The 17,660-nt window shown below is 28.2% G+C and overlaps 1 protein-coding gene across 1 annotated transcript in view; it reads left to right on the forward strand.

The window, feature by feature from the left end:
• LOC118064086 (protein amalgam-like) overlaps positions 1–17,660 on the forward strand; it is a 61,105-nt gene that overhangs the window by 217 nt on the left and 43,228 nt on the right. The window lies entirely within an intron of this gene.

The following is a 17,660-nucleotide window of genomic DNA, read 5'->3' on the forward strand; positions in this document are numbered from 1 at the left end:
AAGTTGTCGACTTTGACAAGTTTATGCCCTTTTAATTTCTGCATTGGAGTTATTGTTCAAGTTTTATTTATTTTTTAATCAGAAGTTGTTGAAGATGAGTTTTTAGTTTTATTTTTCTTTTTTTTTAATATTTCAGTTCAGTTGAAATATACTAATGAACAAGTGCACAGTAATGAAGATACTAGTTTTCCATGGATTTTTATCACACATACTCTCGGTCAAGACCAATCCAAGTTTGTGTATTATTTTATTTTTTAGTGAGATTCATTATTTATTCATGTTAATTATTTTTTACTCCAGTCCTAGAGTGAAGATTAAATGAATATTTGAAAATTTATTTTATTTAATGGAACTATAAGAAAATATTTTTGTGACTCCAATATTGTCAATAATGTCATCTATTTAATGTTGATGTCACTGAAAAATGTTTCATTAGTCAGTTTCAAAATTTAGGTTAACTCATGTTCGACACAATGTTGTTGATCTATCAGGCTTAGTTTTTAGAGAAACTTTATTGCGATTTTGGATTAAAAAAGAATGAAAGGTAAATAGTTTTAATATGTTTTCGTTTTTATTCTTTTGTTTTTTCTATCACCGTGTTATAGTATTTCATTGAATTTATGTACTTGCTTTTATTTCTAGAAATCGATTGTACGATGCATACTTGTTTTACGTAATTTTATGATGTTTACATTTCGGACTTGGTTAAGTTTTGTAAGTAGAAAAAGATGGAATGCAAATAATAAGTTTATGTTCAACGATCTTTTCGTTTATTTTTGACAGTTCTTTTTTCGAAAAAATGAGAACAAGTAAAAGATGTTAAGTAAATGTGGACACTAATAATTTTTCATAGTAAACACAAGTTTTTTTTTTTTATTTCATGTGGAATTATTTTTTTAATATAAGTGCAGTGCCAAAGTTGGGATGGTTTGTCCTGTATATATTAAAAGTTTGTAAATTCATATATACATATGTGTGGTCTTAATTCATGGAAAAATTTGTTCTTCAACGGGAGAATTTTTTACTCCATTAAATGAGGCGAAATAACATCTTTTGTTTTATTTTTTTTTACCAACTTTTTACATTTCAACTTTTTTCTCTATTCTTCTCATCTTCAGTTAATAATAGTGAGTAAAAATAAATGATCAAAAAAAAAAAAAATAAATAAAATCGTATGTACATACACCAATGTGTAGGTAAGGTTGTGAACGAATGAGTTATCACGAAGTAAGATACTGCGTGATAGACAGAAAGATGGACAGAACTTAAATTAAAAGTAATCTGAAATAAAACATAGGTAAAAATTGGCATAAGATAAATGATAAAAAAATAATGAAAAAATTTAAATAAAAAAAAGGCATAAAAATGAGAAAACTTAAACAATTAAAGTTTAAATAACTGAAAATTGAGTAGAACTAGTGGATTAATTGGCTAGAATAAATTGAAACTGAGAATTGAGGAAGATTAAATCAAGACTAGTAACTTGGTTGGTCTATTAGTCACTTGTCGCCGCAAGGGAGAATTAGTTTACTATGTGTTTTGTATATATGTATGTACGAATTACATGCATATATGTAAAATATTCGAGACAGGACAAAGCTCAAAGCATGGCATTCAGGGTTTTGTTAAAGTATTTACATAGAAATAGAAATACAAACGTCTGTTATTGTCTCAACTCTATGCACTCGTTATAGCTTGATACGATGGGTACAATTAATTATTTCACCCTGGTTAAGTACAATGAACTCGAGTTATCCCATCGCGTGATAATCAACCTCAAGCACTGTTACAAGACCTGGAAATAGGCACCCCAAAGCATCAACGAGACAACCCGCTCGTACGTACAGAATACATCCTTCTATGTTCTATTCATATATGTATGTTATTCCCAAAACTGCACTACCAAGTAATCTCATCGATTATCAGCTCCTTTAATTTAGTCTTCTTTTAGAGGAAATGAATAATTTAAAAACCCGTAAGCTGAGTAGGATTTTAATTGTTTCAGTAGCATTTGAAGTTGTTAATTAGTTAGGTTAGCATTAATTGCATAAATCATTTTTTTTTTTTATTAAATTAAAAACTATTAAAAAATTGTATTTTGATCAGTTATATCAAAAAGCCAAAAAAGTAAATATTTTTTCAGTTTCTAACATGGATTTGTTTTGAAAATAAACTTGATTAGTACAACTGCAGAAACCTTATATTTATTTTTAGTCAAGTCCCTTAGAGTTATTGGCAATTTTTTTAATTAAAAAATTTGTTTTCAAGTATATTCAGATTATGAAATTTTTTGTGAGAGAGAAAGAAATTCCCGTTTATTTTCGCATTTCTTTTGTCTTTTTTTTTTAATACTAATATTAGAGTTTAATTATTTCTTCTGGATTATGAGTTTATGTTCTATTCTGCTGAAAGAGAATCAGGATTAATTATTGGCAAAAATAGTTCTATTTATTATTTACAAAACTAGATTAAAGTTTTAATTCATGACCTATTTTTTAATTTCGCTTAAGAAACTCGTGAAGTGGCTTTAGAAATTTAAATAAATAGTACAAATAATTAGACAATATTGAACACAGCTCCATAATCTCTGTTAATTGTAGTGGATATAATTTATAATCTTCCAATAAGTCCTTATAACATATGGAATTAGTTTACATATCATGTTTATCAGTGGTGTAAGCTACTGAAAACAAGCATTTATTTTAAAAGAGGCATATAAATCTATACGTTGGAATATTAGTTTCCAACCATCTGAATACCAACTTCTCTCTAGGGAGTGAGTTTTCGCGAGTTTGCCAGCGATAAATTCACTTTGCAGAATGTTGAAGACCGACTCGACATTCGAGTGCAGTCACCAATCTCAGAGATAATAGTACCTGTTCACGCCAGCAGTTTCGATCCGATTTAACTAGCCTTATTCTCCACTAATTTCCCATCTCTTTTATCTAATTTGTTGTTCCGTCTACGTAAAAAAAATTAAAGTGTATATTCATAAGATAAAAAGATATTCATCATGGAATATGAAGTTCAATCCAATTATTTCAACTTCATTCGTTTTGACTTTCTCATTAACGTCTAGCCAATGAGACGATGACGTTGAAGCGTATTAAATAAATGTGCTCTCTATCCAATTGTCATCTTCTTTGCAATTTAGTTTTAATATCCTATCGAACGAGATTATGGTCTAAAAGGATTATATTTGCATATTTAATGAAATAATTTATTTGGAGGAAAATAGAGGATGTTGCCGTTGTATCACTTAGCTTATTTTGATACAAATAAATTACATCCAAGTTATTATTTGATATGTAGTTTTGATAAAGTTTCGTAATAAAGTTATTTCAAAATTTGGATCCAGAATTCACAAAATTATAAGGAGATATTTTAATTCTATTTCTCTTCTTTATAAGGACAACATTTTTCTTGATATGAATAATTCTTTCTTAATTTTTTTTAGCAATTTAACGTATTCATTACTGTTTAATGAATTAAAAATTTACGCTTATATTTATAAACAATTTTTTTATTCATTGTTTAGTTGTTTACTTCCTAAAAATGAATTAATTCATTTTTAGAAAGTAAAAATCACTACTAAACAATGTATATTCATCACTTCATTTTGAAAGAGTAAAGAAATAATAAATATTTTTCAAATCAAATCTAACGATTAAATAATCCACAAATTAAACTATAAATAACACAATCCGATTTGATGCCATTCTTGAAACTTCATATAATCTAAAATTAAATTATCAAACATATTGGTTAGAAATTAAATCAATTTACTGTTCATTACTTTCTAAAAATGAATTAGCAGACATTCACAGTGATATAAGTATAACATTGATTCAAATAGTGATAGTTATATAACTGTCAATAAGTGAATATTGACTGGCTTGAAGTGATTTACATTAATGGTAATATCATTATGATATATACCTCCAGAAGATCCACAATTGTATATCTAGGTGAGTTTTTTACGGTATATGAAGGCATGAATTCGAGTTTGTAAAATCAGTATTATAAAATATTTGTATCTTGTACAATTGACGTTGACCTATTTATAGCAACGTTTGAATATTTTATTCACATTAGTTTGCAACTAAAACTTCTTTAGAACAGACATATTTTCGTTTAATCTTACATTTGTTATTTTATTAATCATCTTAAATAAATTATTAATTATTCAGTTCTTATTTATAATACTTACCAGCATGCATTCTTGCATTGAATCTTAGCCATCCTCATCTTATCTGCTAGCTTTCACCTAACAACTCTGATTCATCAAAAACTTGACCTTGAATTCAGCACTAGAGTTACAGATGGAATGCAATAAAACGTCAAAGTTGTGAACGGGGTCGTGACTATAGTAGTCTAGATTGCAAACGGGGTTTACTCAGGTAAAAAGCCTGGTCTGGTCGTGTCTATGTCCACTAGCTTGTAAGTACTCCAATCATTTTGGAGTTGGCTACTCTACTCAGTTGAATCTTACTCTGGAAGCTGATTACGTTGCTTCAGAATTTTGCTCTTTAATTCTGTGGCAAGTCTAAACCCTTCAGAGCTGGTTCAATCTGATTATTAAAAGCCATATTTTGATCTTGAAGTGATAGTTGGGGCATAAGGTTAACCTGACTCTATTAAATAAGCATTTGACCAAATGACACTTTCCCTAGAGCTTAGCCAGTCCACTTGATAAGTAATATTATTATTATAACATTTTGTATTTCTTTTTTTTTTTTTAATTAATAAGTAGAGTTAAACCTACTTTTTCTTTTTTAAATAACCTCTGTTAATACTTATGAACGCTTACAAACAGTATAATATAAGGTGAAATTTAAGTTTGTCATGATGGTGTCCTGAAAAGAACTAGGAATCTGAGCTTGTGAGTTCATTGGTGTGTATTTTGACTCCTTACTTTTTTACCTGACGAGAAAATTGTTCTACATTCTTCAGCTTGCACAATAAAAAAGATTACTTAAGTTTGATCGCGACTGCATCCAGGGTTAGTTTCTCATAACAGTTAAAAGGCATGAAAGAAAATAGTATGTTGGTTATTACTCTAATTGAGATGTAAAATAAAAAATTTATTGAGCACAGAGAATAGTGTTTTTTTTTCTGTTCAGTTTGTCTTTTTTTTTGATTCATTAAAGGATTAACTAATTGATTGAAATAAATCTTCGATTTAAACACTTTGTTCAAAAGATTTTTGTAGACTTTACAAATGTATGAAAATATTTGACTTCAGTTTGAAATCTCAATTCAATAATCCATTTTTTTAGATCTTCTGTAAACCTTCTTTCAATAATTTTAAACAAAAAAATCTCTTCAAGCACTTAATCAGTCACTGAATATTTTTTATCAAGACATTACTTTGAGTAAGTGATATATAAATTGACGAAAACTTTATGGAAAATCATCTATAGCTGGGAGTAGACTGAACAATATAGAAATGACACGATTTCTTGCAGATGTTGATACTCTCATAGAGTGATTTATTGATGTAGAAAACTGGTGAAAGAATATGAGGATGATTCAGAAATAACTAAGTCTCTTGAGTTTAATAGCACAATGGTCACTACCGGACATGTTACTTTATTACTTCCATGTTTATTTATTATTTTGCTCGGCCTAGTTTTTATTTCATGCTCCTACTCGTCTCATCCACGGTTTATAACGACCCCTTTGTTTCGAGTTTCATGTCAGTAAATTTTTTATTTTCTTTTATTTATTTCCATTTTTTATTATTTAATGATCTTGTTCTCCACATTTTTATCTTATGCATTTACAAATAATTTAGTATTCTAATTCGATGTAGAGTCCTTAGTCAATTATACGAGTATTATATGGTTGGACTATTGTACTGATGCATTGCATTCAAATTTCTAGTTGTCCTCCTCGTAAGTCCCGGATCTTTCTCAATGTTTATCAGCTATTTCACACTAGAGTACATCTAGATTGCAAATATCGAGCTATGCGTCGGTTCTTGGACAACATGCACTTGTAGTGGTTTGTTTGGATAATCAATTGGGTGCAGGCGGGTTACCAAGTGAAAATTTAGAGGTAATTTTACACTCCACTATTATACTCTATTACGCATATTATTCCTCTCATGTACACACGGTATATAGAAATGATGACGACATTTTAATTATTCCATTTTTCTTTTTTGTTGTCCTGGAATGAAAAACAAAAAATCATTTCCAACCACTCACCTGTGGTCTACCATCGTCATATTTTCGTTAGAAAATCATTTATGATGGAAAATTTTACACCGCAAATGTTTAATTGATGATTTTATTCTTGGAGATACTTTTCATTCGTTAATTCATTCTGGTTATTGAATTTTTTTATCATAATTTTTTTACGACTTGCTTTAACGGAGGTTTTTTGTCATTTATGAATGACTATTAATGTGGATTGTGGAAATCTTCATCAGAATGTATTTACTGTTCATCATTTGCTTTTTTTTTAACAGAAAAATTTACCAGCTTGACCAAAAGATTACTTTTTATATTGAATTTTCACCAGTTTATCAAAGAATTGATTTTTCTACAATCAAAGACAATCTCGTATTCTCCAAGTAAAGACTGAATTTTCACTTCTGGAAAAGTTTCTTCAAAAACTATGACTTTATATCAATTTTCTGAAATAAAAAAAATGATGTAAGTTTTGAGATTCAATTACATCGATAAATTTTTCTTAAATGATGAGAATAAATCTTCATTTTATTTTCTAAATGTTGGTATTCTCAAAAATTTTTCACATCGATCATGATAAAAAATTGACGAGGAATTATATGTTAGAAATAAAAATTAAACGAGTTATTCATCTTAAAATTGATAAAAAAATTAATAGAAAATATCCAATTCTCTATCCACTTTCACAATTAGACTTTTATAATTATTTTCCCGCAAAAAATTCACTAATTTGGACAAATCCACAATATTTTTTATTTCCCCTCTTTGTTAGAGATTAAATTCACTACTTCGTCATCGTTCGTTTTTAAGAGAACTAACAATAATAATCATAATCCAGTAATAAATTTTTTGTTTAAAAATTCTATTCATTTTTCCTTTGTGCGAAAAATTAAAAATGATGCAATTTATTTTTTAAAACATACTTTTATTTTTTTTTTTTTTTAATAACCTCATACAAGATACTCTATTGTATTTCTATTTCCACAATTAAAAAAAAAAAAAAAGTAGCATTATCATCGATTATTGAAATTCATTTAAAATATCACGTTCTTTTATTCCTTTCTATTTTTTTTTGTTCATCAACCACATACCTAAACTGTACTCCACCATAAATGTAACATTTAATCTCGTCTATGAAAAAGTAATTCCCAAGTGTAAATGAGACCGAAAATTAAAATTTTAAACCGAACAAAAAAAACATGTCACATCTCCGCAGAAAAGTATAAAATAGAAACAGTGAAATTTAAATACTTGTTGTCATACTTATTCTGACGTCTATCGATTTTTACCAGTCTGATTGTTAAAGAGATTGGCAGGTGTTTAAAATGAATTTTGGTTTTGCAAATCCATTCCATAATCAACATCATATAATTTATTCAAACTCTTGAATTAAAATAACGAAATTTATGTCAAATTTCGAGTTTAATTTACCATCTACGACAATTACATAAATGTTATCAAAATGTTGAAATATTGAAATAGCCCATCTATGAGTAGATTCTTTAGACATAAAGCAGAGAACATCATTACACTATCTCAAATAATCTGAAACGAGTAATTTTCCCTTTCATACGTTGTTAGTACATAGTTAGTAAATTAGAGGGGATTCAACTGGAAGACTACTTCCCGTAGCCTTTTTTCTCTGCCATTCTTTTTATTTTTTTCAACTCCACAAATTTTTTTCTGCTTTTTTTTTTTTTAATCCTAGGTTTTTTTTTTTTAAAGCGTGACCTTCTCATCAAGTACAGCAAAAAGAGGACTCGTATAATCAATTAAATAACGTGTAGGTATTTTTTGAAGTATTTATCGAATAATTTAGTAAATGGACTGAAATGTTTGTATTTATTGTAGCCGTTTGTTATGGTCATTAAAAAGGTAAATTACGAGCTGGCGAGGGTCCGGCCGTGAACCTTTGAAGAAAATGGGGGTCACGTGAGAGTAATAGTAAAGTAAAGGAATGTTAGCGAATCCTTGGAATTCTCAAGCTGCGATTGTTTTTTTTTTTATTTTTTTATAAAAAGTTTCTTAAAGCGTCTGAGAAGATGGTTAACAAGTCCTGGACAATATTCGCCTTGATGTCCAGGTTAAGAACCGCTTTAAGCGTTCATCTTTCAAACAATTCCCCTGTCCTAGGCCAACCTCGCATAAACCGGGATACAATGAATGACATGTAAACAACCTCCTATTTCTAGAGAACACAATCGCGCGGTATCGCAACTCCACTTTTTTTTGTTGCCTTTGTGTTTCCCCTTTTATGAGGTTGGTTAGAATTTGCAATCTAGCTTGCTTCTTCTCCCGAGCAGTTTTCCTCTCTGCACACATATCTTTTACTTTTTTCCTGTTCTTAAGAATAAACCCTTAAGATTTACAGAGTTTACTGCCATCTCAATTTTAAACTCTTTTTTTTTATTTGTTGAGGGTTTTATCGGAAATGCATTAAATGGGAATTTACATATGTAAAAAAATGTGGTAATTTAATTTTTTTTCCTACAATTGTAGTAGTTTGTTTTTTGTTTTACTTTAGTACAATATTTACTATAAAAAAAGTAAAGTTGGTTGCAAAAAGCTAGATAGTGTATTTAAAAAAATTTCTTTAATGAATTTATTTTGTGTAAAAGACAATTGTTACATTCTTTTTGGTCTTGTAATGCAGGTTTTTTTTTTGTTTTTGAAAGACTCATCGTATCTCATTTCTTATTGTTAATTAACTTTTTCTAGCATCCTAATTATGGTTGGGTACTTTATTCATACTAATTTTCATGACTTTATAAAGACTTCAACACATATCTTTTATTATTAAGCTAAGTGTCGTTAGTTAAATAGCATTTAATTGATAATATTGTTTGTTAATAATTATTAAAATATTTTTACTAAATAAAACGATAATTTAAATAAAAAAAAAAATGTTTTATGCATCGGAATCTCATTTTTGTTCAATCTTAGTGATTGATCCATCGACTGAATTGTGGCCATTTATTGGGTTGGCTACTCTAAGCTTTGACTTGTACTACTGGAATCTTTGAAGTGGCCATAAGTTGTGTATCTTCTCTATTACAGTCACAGCCAAAAACAGTGAAATTCAATACACGTTTTTTTTTTTAGTACTGAAAAAGTCATTCCCATCAATAATCCACAAAACGACCCTTAAAAAAAACACTTCTCGATTTAAATCCAATATTATTTGAAATAAAAGATATCAATGAAACATGTTTTGATATCAACAATATCATTTTTAATAACATGCTCTAGAGTAATGAATCCTTTCTAAAAAAATAAATTGTCATGGAAGTTGACGTCATGCTTGTCATCGATTTATTCAGGTGCTGATTGGTTGTAAATAACGGCGCTAAATATTTATAGTTTGAAAAAAAAAAGAAAAAGCACCTCTTCATGTTGCTAATAAATTAAAATATTATATCGAACATCATTTAGAATTTTTCTCCCTTTGTTTATTACATCTATCAACACTTATACATATATCAGAAGAAGTTTAAATCATGTTAGCAAAAGTTATAATTAAATGTTACAATAGCAATGAAAAATCAGCTTAATGGAATCATAAGTCACTTTACATACACAGTAAACGGTGAAATAAAAATCTCCATTTATAAAAAAATAATCATTTTTTTCATTCAATTCATATACTAGAAAATATTAAATAAATGCTGAATCCATGAATTAATGTAAATATTTTTCAGATGAATACTCAACATTCATATACTGCGTACATATTTTTATTTAACATTGAGAGAATTTTTTGAGTACAAATTTTTACAAGTATTTCAGAGCTCGAAAAATTTTAATTAAATTAATAGATATGCTGGAAGTGGAAATAATAATGATATGGAATTAAATAATATGTTTATTAAAAAAAAGTTGTTGATAAACTGCATAATTTTAAAAAATGGAAAAACATGAATAAAATACAGGAAGAAAGAAAAATAAAAATTAATGCCAAGGTATTCGATGTACTTGATGTAATGTGTAAAATGCGTTTCCTATAAAGATGTGTGGAATCTAACAAGAAGAATTATTTGACAGATAGTTAGCATGCTACACGTTCACTCAATTCGTGTTATAAAGTCACAAAAGCGATTTATCATCATAACTTAACTTAGCACTAACGCACACTACTACATTATCTTCAGTAGTTTATGAAACCATTTCTTGCACGCTATATTAACGTACTCAAATAAATACCACTAAATGAATGAGCTTTTAGGTATCTAATTGGTTTTTGAATCAAAATATATTCATCTTAACGCATTAAAAATCACTTATTATAGTGAAATCATGCAACACTTCTATTTATAATTGCAGTTACAAATGTTATTTTTATTCAGATTTAATTTGATGTTGTATTTTATTCTTCATTATAAATAATTGAGATTACTTTATTGCTATCACATATATATATCCCCTAGTTAATTACAATTTATCTAGCCAATTATAACTCGCATAAACTTTATTTAAAATTGGTCAAGCGTAAATGAACTTTAGTCGACTGTAACAGAAGGTAAAAATTGTCGTAATAAAAGTATATATATTTTTTTTCATTTTTAATCTACACGTAAAGGTCAGAAGGTTGTAAAAATCTAGATATTTCGATTTGCTGTCTTTATGTTTTTTTTTTTTTTTTAAAAATAAAAAATAATATGTAAAGAAGAAACAACTTATTAGTTCAATTTTGATTAGAGTTTTCAGAGATTTGTATATCTAGTGGTGTTCACGATGCTATGAAGGATACAAGATGAGAGAAAATTTTGAAAATAAACCAGAAATGAGGTTCTCGAATTTTTTATTCATGTTAATATAAGCTTAATGTAAGCTAAGGAAGGAAAAAAATATATGTATCAGTTCAATCTGATGGTAGTTTTTTGAAGTTTCTACTTGCATTTTTAATTTAGTTTTTCTATATTCTGGTACAATTTTCTTTGGTTAATTCGTGGGTTAGTATTGTAAAAAAAGGTTACTTCATATCTTAAATACACATAATTTAGCATAGAATTGACGTTAGTAAAATGGTAAAAAAATTTCTTCAGATGTTTGAAATTTTTAATTGACTTTTTTTTGGATAAATCTCTTATTAAATAGAACTAGGATAAAACTGAAATTAAAAATTTATAGAAAAAAATTTTAAAAATAAAATTTTCTCTTTTAAAAATTTAATGTCTATAAAAAAATTTTATTTAAAAAAAAAAATAGAACATATAGTTAATTAATAATAGCATGATTTTTAATTAAAACCTTCAATAATTTTTCCAAGTATTATTAAACGATGAACGGAATATAAAATTAATAAATCTTTAATAAGTTCATTCTATAACATATAAAATTCATGAACAATGAAAAGTATTGACAAATTATTTTCCTCTAAAAAAATTTTTCAATAAACTGAATATGTAAATAATTATTATTTTAATTTTGAAAAACATCAGTTTTTGGTAAATTAATATTTTTCAAAATGATGAATTCTGTACAAAAATGGCATTTGATATTTTCTAAATTATACAGTCTATATATTTAGGGTAAATAACAACTTCAAATCTACCATTAGTTTACAATATAAATACACATACCCATATATATCATTATTCAGACAAATCTCCACTTAGAGCAGAATTTCCACCGACTAATTCCCACCGTGATTCGTTGCAAACTTAATAGTCAATTCGAAGCTTTCTGATTAAATCCCGGACATATTGACAATTCCATGTTCACGGAGAGATAAGGCTAAGTTCGACAAGATGAAAAGTTATTCAATCCTTGATATAATAATTATTCACAGAACACATGATATGAATTTTGTAAAATAATTAATTTACTTGTAGAATCATATTATAAATAAAAAACAAAAGTTGAGACAAGGAGAGTTTTCTAAAAATGCAAAAGAGTAAATTCCATTTCCCTGTAATCGTTTGATGTTTCTTTTGCAATCCAATGCAGCTGTGCCCTCATCTATTTGCGGGACACCAATGCGGGTGCAGTAGCATCCAAATCAAACCTGAGCACATGTACATTCTATCCAAGTGGCACTTTTGATAGGAACACCTGGACCGACAAGGGACCACAAACATTTCTGACGTTGACTTTTACCATCTTTTTTTTGTTTTTATATGCTTATTTTCTCATCTTCTTTTATCTGTTCACTTTACCTGTGGCTTCACTCAACCATTCTGCGTACATTCAAAGTCTTCTGGTCAGTGGTTATGCTCTATCGCGTAATGGAATTCTCTTCTTCAACAGAAAAAGCTACCTACCTCTCTCAGGACGGAAATCGCAATTTTCTTTATAGAAAATCTTTTACTCGCTTCTCAGCAGATATAATATTGCTACAGAGTAATGTATTGAATAAAGATAATATGATGAAAATTGATTATTGTGTCTTACATATATGAAGAACACTATTATCTACAGTTAATACAATTATTGGAGCAAATTAATATATTATGGCTTTTTCATTGTCTGGTCTCTTCTTCTAGACTTAAAAGATCGCCACTAAATTCAATCTAGTTATAATGAAATATGTTCAAAATGCAACTACTTTGATGGAGCTGGCAATGAAAATGAGTCAATAATTTCATTTGCTTGTAAATGAACGATTTAAATCTCACGTTCATTCTGGAATAATATTCCTTAAGAACTCTTGAAAGTAAATATTTTTTCGTTACTTATTTTCCAGTTAATTTAATTTTTATATAATGACGACTTTGTCTGATGTGATTCTTTGATTGTTTGTATTTTTATTTAGCAAAAGCTTTATTTTTTGCTCTAATTAGTATTATTTCTGAAGAATTTTATGAAATTCAATTATTTAGGATGTTAACTACAAAGCGAAAAATTGTACAATACAGTTATCTTGGGCAGATGACAATAAAAGAGGAGTGGTGGAGCTGAAAAAAAGTATTCTGGGATAATTTTCTTATTTAATTAACTTGAGTTAATAAGTAGGTAACTTTTTGTTTGATTTTTTTTATGCATTCTGCACAATGATCTTTTTTTTGTATTTAACTAAAAATAATTTTTCTGAATATAAATAGACATTTGATAAGTTTATTATAATCTTCTATTCATAAATGGCTTACAATAAATTTACTAACAAGTATTTTTTATTATAATACATTAAATTGATTTTAGATTCAGTAGTTATAAAAAATCAAAATATCAAGTAGATGTAGTAATAAATATAAAAGTTTGTGCTAAAAAAAAAGTAGTAGAGTATCCACAGTAATGGTCAGACTTTAAAAATTGATCATTGATTATTATCATAAATATTGTAAAACTTGACATTCCTTTGTTACAAAAATATATTGACAATAAAAAGATAATAATTTAAACTATTTATAACCATGAAAAAAAGTTATCTTTCAAATATATCTTGATTCAATTGTCTGGGAGTAGTTAATGGTTTATTATTAGAATCTAGTAAATCCTTGGAGTATAAATACCTTCTCTAATTCCCGAACATCCTTGAACTTTAATTTCCTTGCTAATAAACTTAACACCAACCTTCTTTTTTTTTTAATTCACTATCAAACAAAAAGCCATGTCTTTAATAATAAATGACATTCGAGTATAATTATTTTGGAGACGAACTCAAAAAAAAGCAATGCTACCATGACACAATAAATACCTAATGTTGGCATGGCGCCGTTAGACAAAACGTGATGACATCAAGTTTTCATTCGGCGCGCGTAAGATCGCGTGTCACAAATTACTTGTATCCGACATTATGCTTGTGGAATCGATTTTCATTCGTTGGATTATCCACATAGTAATCGGGGGAGCATTCACGCTCACTACAGTGCAGTAATTGTAAGTCAAACAATTTCTCGAATAACTTGCATGATATTGCTAACAATAAGCATTTCACTTTAATATTTTTTACCTTTCAACCATTTTTGTTCATGAAATACAAACTTAGATGGAGAAATATAAATAAAGTTAAAAAAAATGGTACATTGAATAGGACTGCCTGTTGAATCTTTTGCAATCTCTTTCAGAAAAACGATCGTTATGGAAATGGATTAGTCTTTAAAATCCGTGCATATCATCCCTTAGTGTCTTTCTTCATCTTTTGATTCTCTTTCCAAACCCTCCGGCAAAGAGTAGATTGTCTTTTCTTGGAGAAAATAATTTTACTGAAGCGTTATCTCTGCCAGTGCAGTTTTCATGCGGCTATTGACGTAGCAAAGTACCTGAGCTTCGTGGGCGACACCTGGCTGAATTGCATTCTCAAACTTTCAACGATGTTTTCAAAGACCCGATTATTATCCGCATCGTGAGAGTTTTACACTCAAATCTTTTCAAGCTAAGAGAATATACTCTTTCTTCACACAAAACTCGCTATTCCTTTTATCCGTACACTACTATATACAAGACGATTATTTAAATAAATCATTTTAGCTTAAGTTATATTGCTGTCTATTCTAGCTTATTCATACATTGTTTAAGTCAATAAACTGCTTTTCACTAATTTCGTTAGTTTCAAACATAAATTTAAATTAATATTTAGATGCTATAAAGATTGCAAAAGAAGGAATATTTAATCAGGCTCAGTTTAAGTATATTTCGTTGTTAAATGATGATGTTGCCATATTTGAGGTTGGGTTATTAATATGCGAATTCGTGCAAGTTTTTTTTTTTCGTTGCAATTTGTCTTTATCTTCTACATAATCATCTATAAAAAACGGTATTACACCGCCATACTCATATTCATTGTGGTTTATGAAACTTAAGTTAGGGTGTCGGTAAGATTTCTAGGAAAAATTATTATAAGAGTCATTAAGAGTTTTTTTGAAGTGATTTGATGATTTAGAAAGACTTTATATGAGTTTATAATGAGTTAATAATTTGGATTATTTTTTTGATAAAATATTGTGTTGGTAGTAGTGAGTGTGATTATTCAGGGGTAGTTGGATTAAATTAGTTTTATGTTTTTGGATGGTTTTAGTGAATCGGTTATTTTTTTTTTTTTTTAATTTGCAACAATACTCTAAAGCTTTGCAAATACGATAAAGAAATTTATTGTCGAGTACGGAAGATTTTTTTATGAATTTAGAACCGATTTGATAAAGCGTACTGTAGAACTGGTCATCGATTGAATTTAGAACTGCAAGTTTGCGGTATTCTTTTTGACACATTTTATTGAATTCATCCTAAATTTACTCAAGCTTTTTAATTTGATAATCTTTTATTTTCTATATTCTCTTTTATTAGCAAATTCCTTTAATTATTCAAATCATTTTTAAAGAAACTGTTTAATAATTTCAACTGAACAGAATTGTTTCAAGATATTTATATCATTTTCTGATAAGAGATAAGAGTGCCTTATTCCTAGCCAACCTAACATTAAACCAAGCTTCAAAATGTTGATCCAATGTTGGATCAGTGATGTACCAATTTCGTTTTTTACGAAGAGTTTCGTTTTTAACTTCTATTCTTCAATTTTTTTCTACAATACAAAGATTTTTACATTAAGAAATGCTGTTTCAAGTTTCAAAAATAAAGTTCCAGATAGAAATCTATCTTGGATAGAGTTAGCCCCAAGTTAGCTCTTATACTTTGTATAGGTTTTGTATACAGGTGCTAAATTGTGCTAGACAGATCTCCACCTGGGGTCGACTTATTTGAAACCAGTTTCAAACCTAGAAAAACATAGTAAGGTTATCTTTGAAAAACTTTAAATTATATGTATGAACAAGCTTATTGCTAGCAACTCATGATGTTGAAAATTTTACTCAATTATTCTACAACAGCTGGTTACTCTGCCTTAGAACTTCACTCTCCAACTTATGCAGATTTTAACTTTTCTGAACAGACTCGCCTTGATGATTAAGGGTCATGCTTCGGTTTTTGATCGATAATTAGGATATAAAGTTAACTAGTTCAACTTGACTTTATTAAATACAACTGTTTGATCCATTGATACCTTCCTTAAGGTCTGAATAGTTACTGAGTAAGCAAAAAAATAGAAATTCTTTGTATCATTAAAGGCTTAATTAATTAATTAGATCAAATTTCTTGAAATAATAGTCCTCAAATGACACAAAAAACTGTCTTTTAGCTTGAGCTAGAATTAACGTTGTGTCTTCCATTAGCTTTAAAAAATATCCAACAAAAAATAGATACATATAGAGAGATTCTGCGACAAAATTTTGATGCAAGAAATCATGAAAATTATACACCTTGTTAAATATAATAAACAACAAAGGTATTTTTATAATTATTATTTTTATTTAGTTACTGAACAATAAACATTGTTAAATGCTATATTACAAGGATGAAAATCGTTGTTAATTACGTTATCAAACAAATCCATGTATTCAACAAAATGCAAACGCATGTTTAAAATAATACAGTCTAGTACTCACTTTTGTGATCCATTCGATAAAACTCATGAAAGAAGATGTGGAAATAATACTATTTATGGCATATCTTGCCGATTTATTTTATAATTCTCTTTTTGCCTAGTTCACATAAGAGCAAAAAGTGAACAAAAGTATTGATATGGATATGGAATTTTTTTTCAAAGAATTTCACGTGTTTGGGCAAGTGGAAAAGAGATGTAAAAAATTTCAGTCGATAGCATATTGGATTTTCGAAGTTTCAAGCTCATGTTCATCCTCCCTCCCCTTGGACCTTTTTGGCTGTGTCAAGAGGTTTAGATTGGCGTCAGCTTGAGAGCAACGTCCTCTCGTAAATCTTTCGAGTATTCATCGTGATCCACTTGTATAGCCAAATTTAAATACCAATAAATCCAATTGAACTCTGACACATACCTATTAATGGATTGCTACTTTTCGTACTAAATCTTTACAATGTTTTAATAATGTTGAACCTTTACAGTATCAAGTTCAAAAGTTCTACATGATACCCATTAAGCTGACCAGGAGAGGCGTCGATTGTATCGTTCATGCTTTAGAAACATATTTTACATTGTTGAAGTTGAGCTAGATATGCCAAAGAGGAATATGTTTAAGTGCATTGCGTGTGTTACGTTAATTCGTTTCATGAACAATTATCAAGAAAATAGTGATGGGTCAATCTCAATCGAAAGGTCAATTTGTGGATATGAGAATCTAATTAAAAAGTCTGATGAATGGCTTCTTTTCTAGTTAATTCTCATCACATTGATGAATAAATTTACCCAGAATAGATAAGAGCCACTAATATTTAATAAACTCTTTTTAATAATCCAATAATTCTAATACAACACTACCAAAGGAAACGTAAATAAAAGATCACATTCCTATGTTCAATGATTTTTCTTCAAAATTAAAAAGATTTCTTTACATTCTGGTTTGACATATTTCGACATCTATAAAATTAACATAATTTTTTACTTATTTAATATTCTGTATAAAAAATATTCAATCTTTTTTTCTTCCAACGTGTTTGCTGATAATTAATTAATGGTTAGAACATTCACTTAAAGCATTTGTAATTTTTAATAGTAGTTAT

This window comes from Chelonus insularis, unplaced genomic scaffold, assembly GCF_013357705.1.
Source record: "Chelonus insularis isolate UGA/USDA-ARS -01 unplaced genomic scaffold, ASM1335770v1 contig_160_pilon, whole genome shotgun sequence".
Taxonomy (NCBI): Eukaryota; Metazoa; Arthropoda; class Insecta; order Hymenoptera; family Braconidae; genus Chelonus; species Chelonus insularis.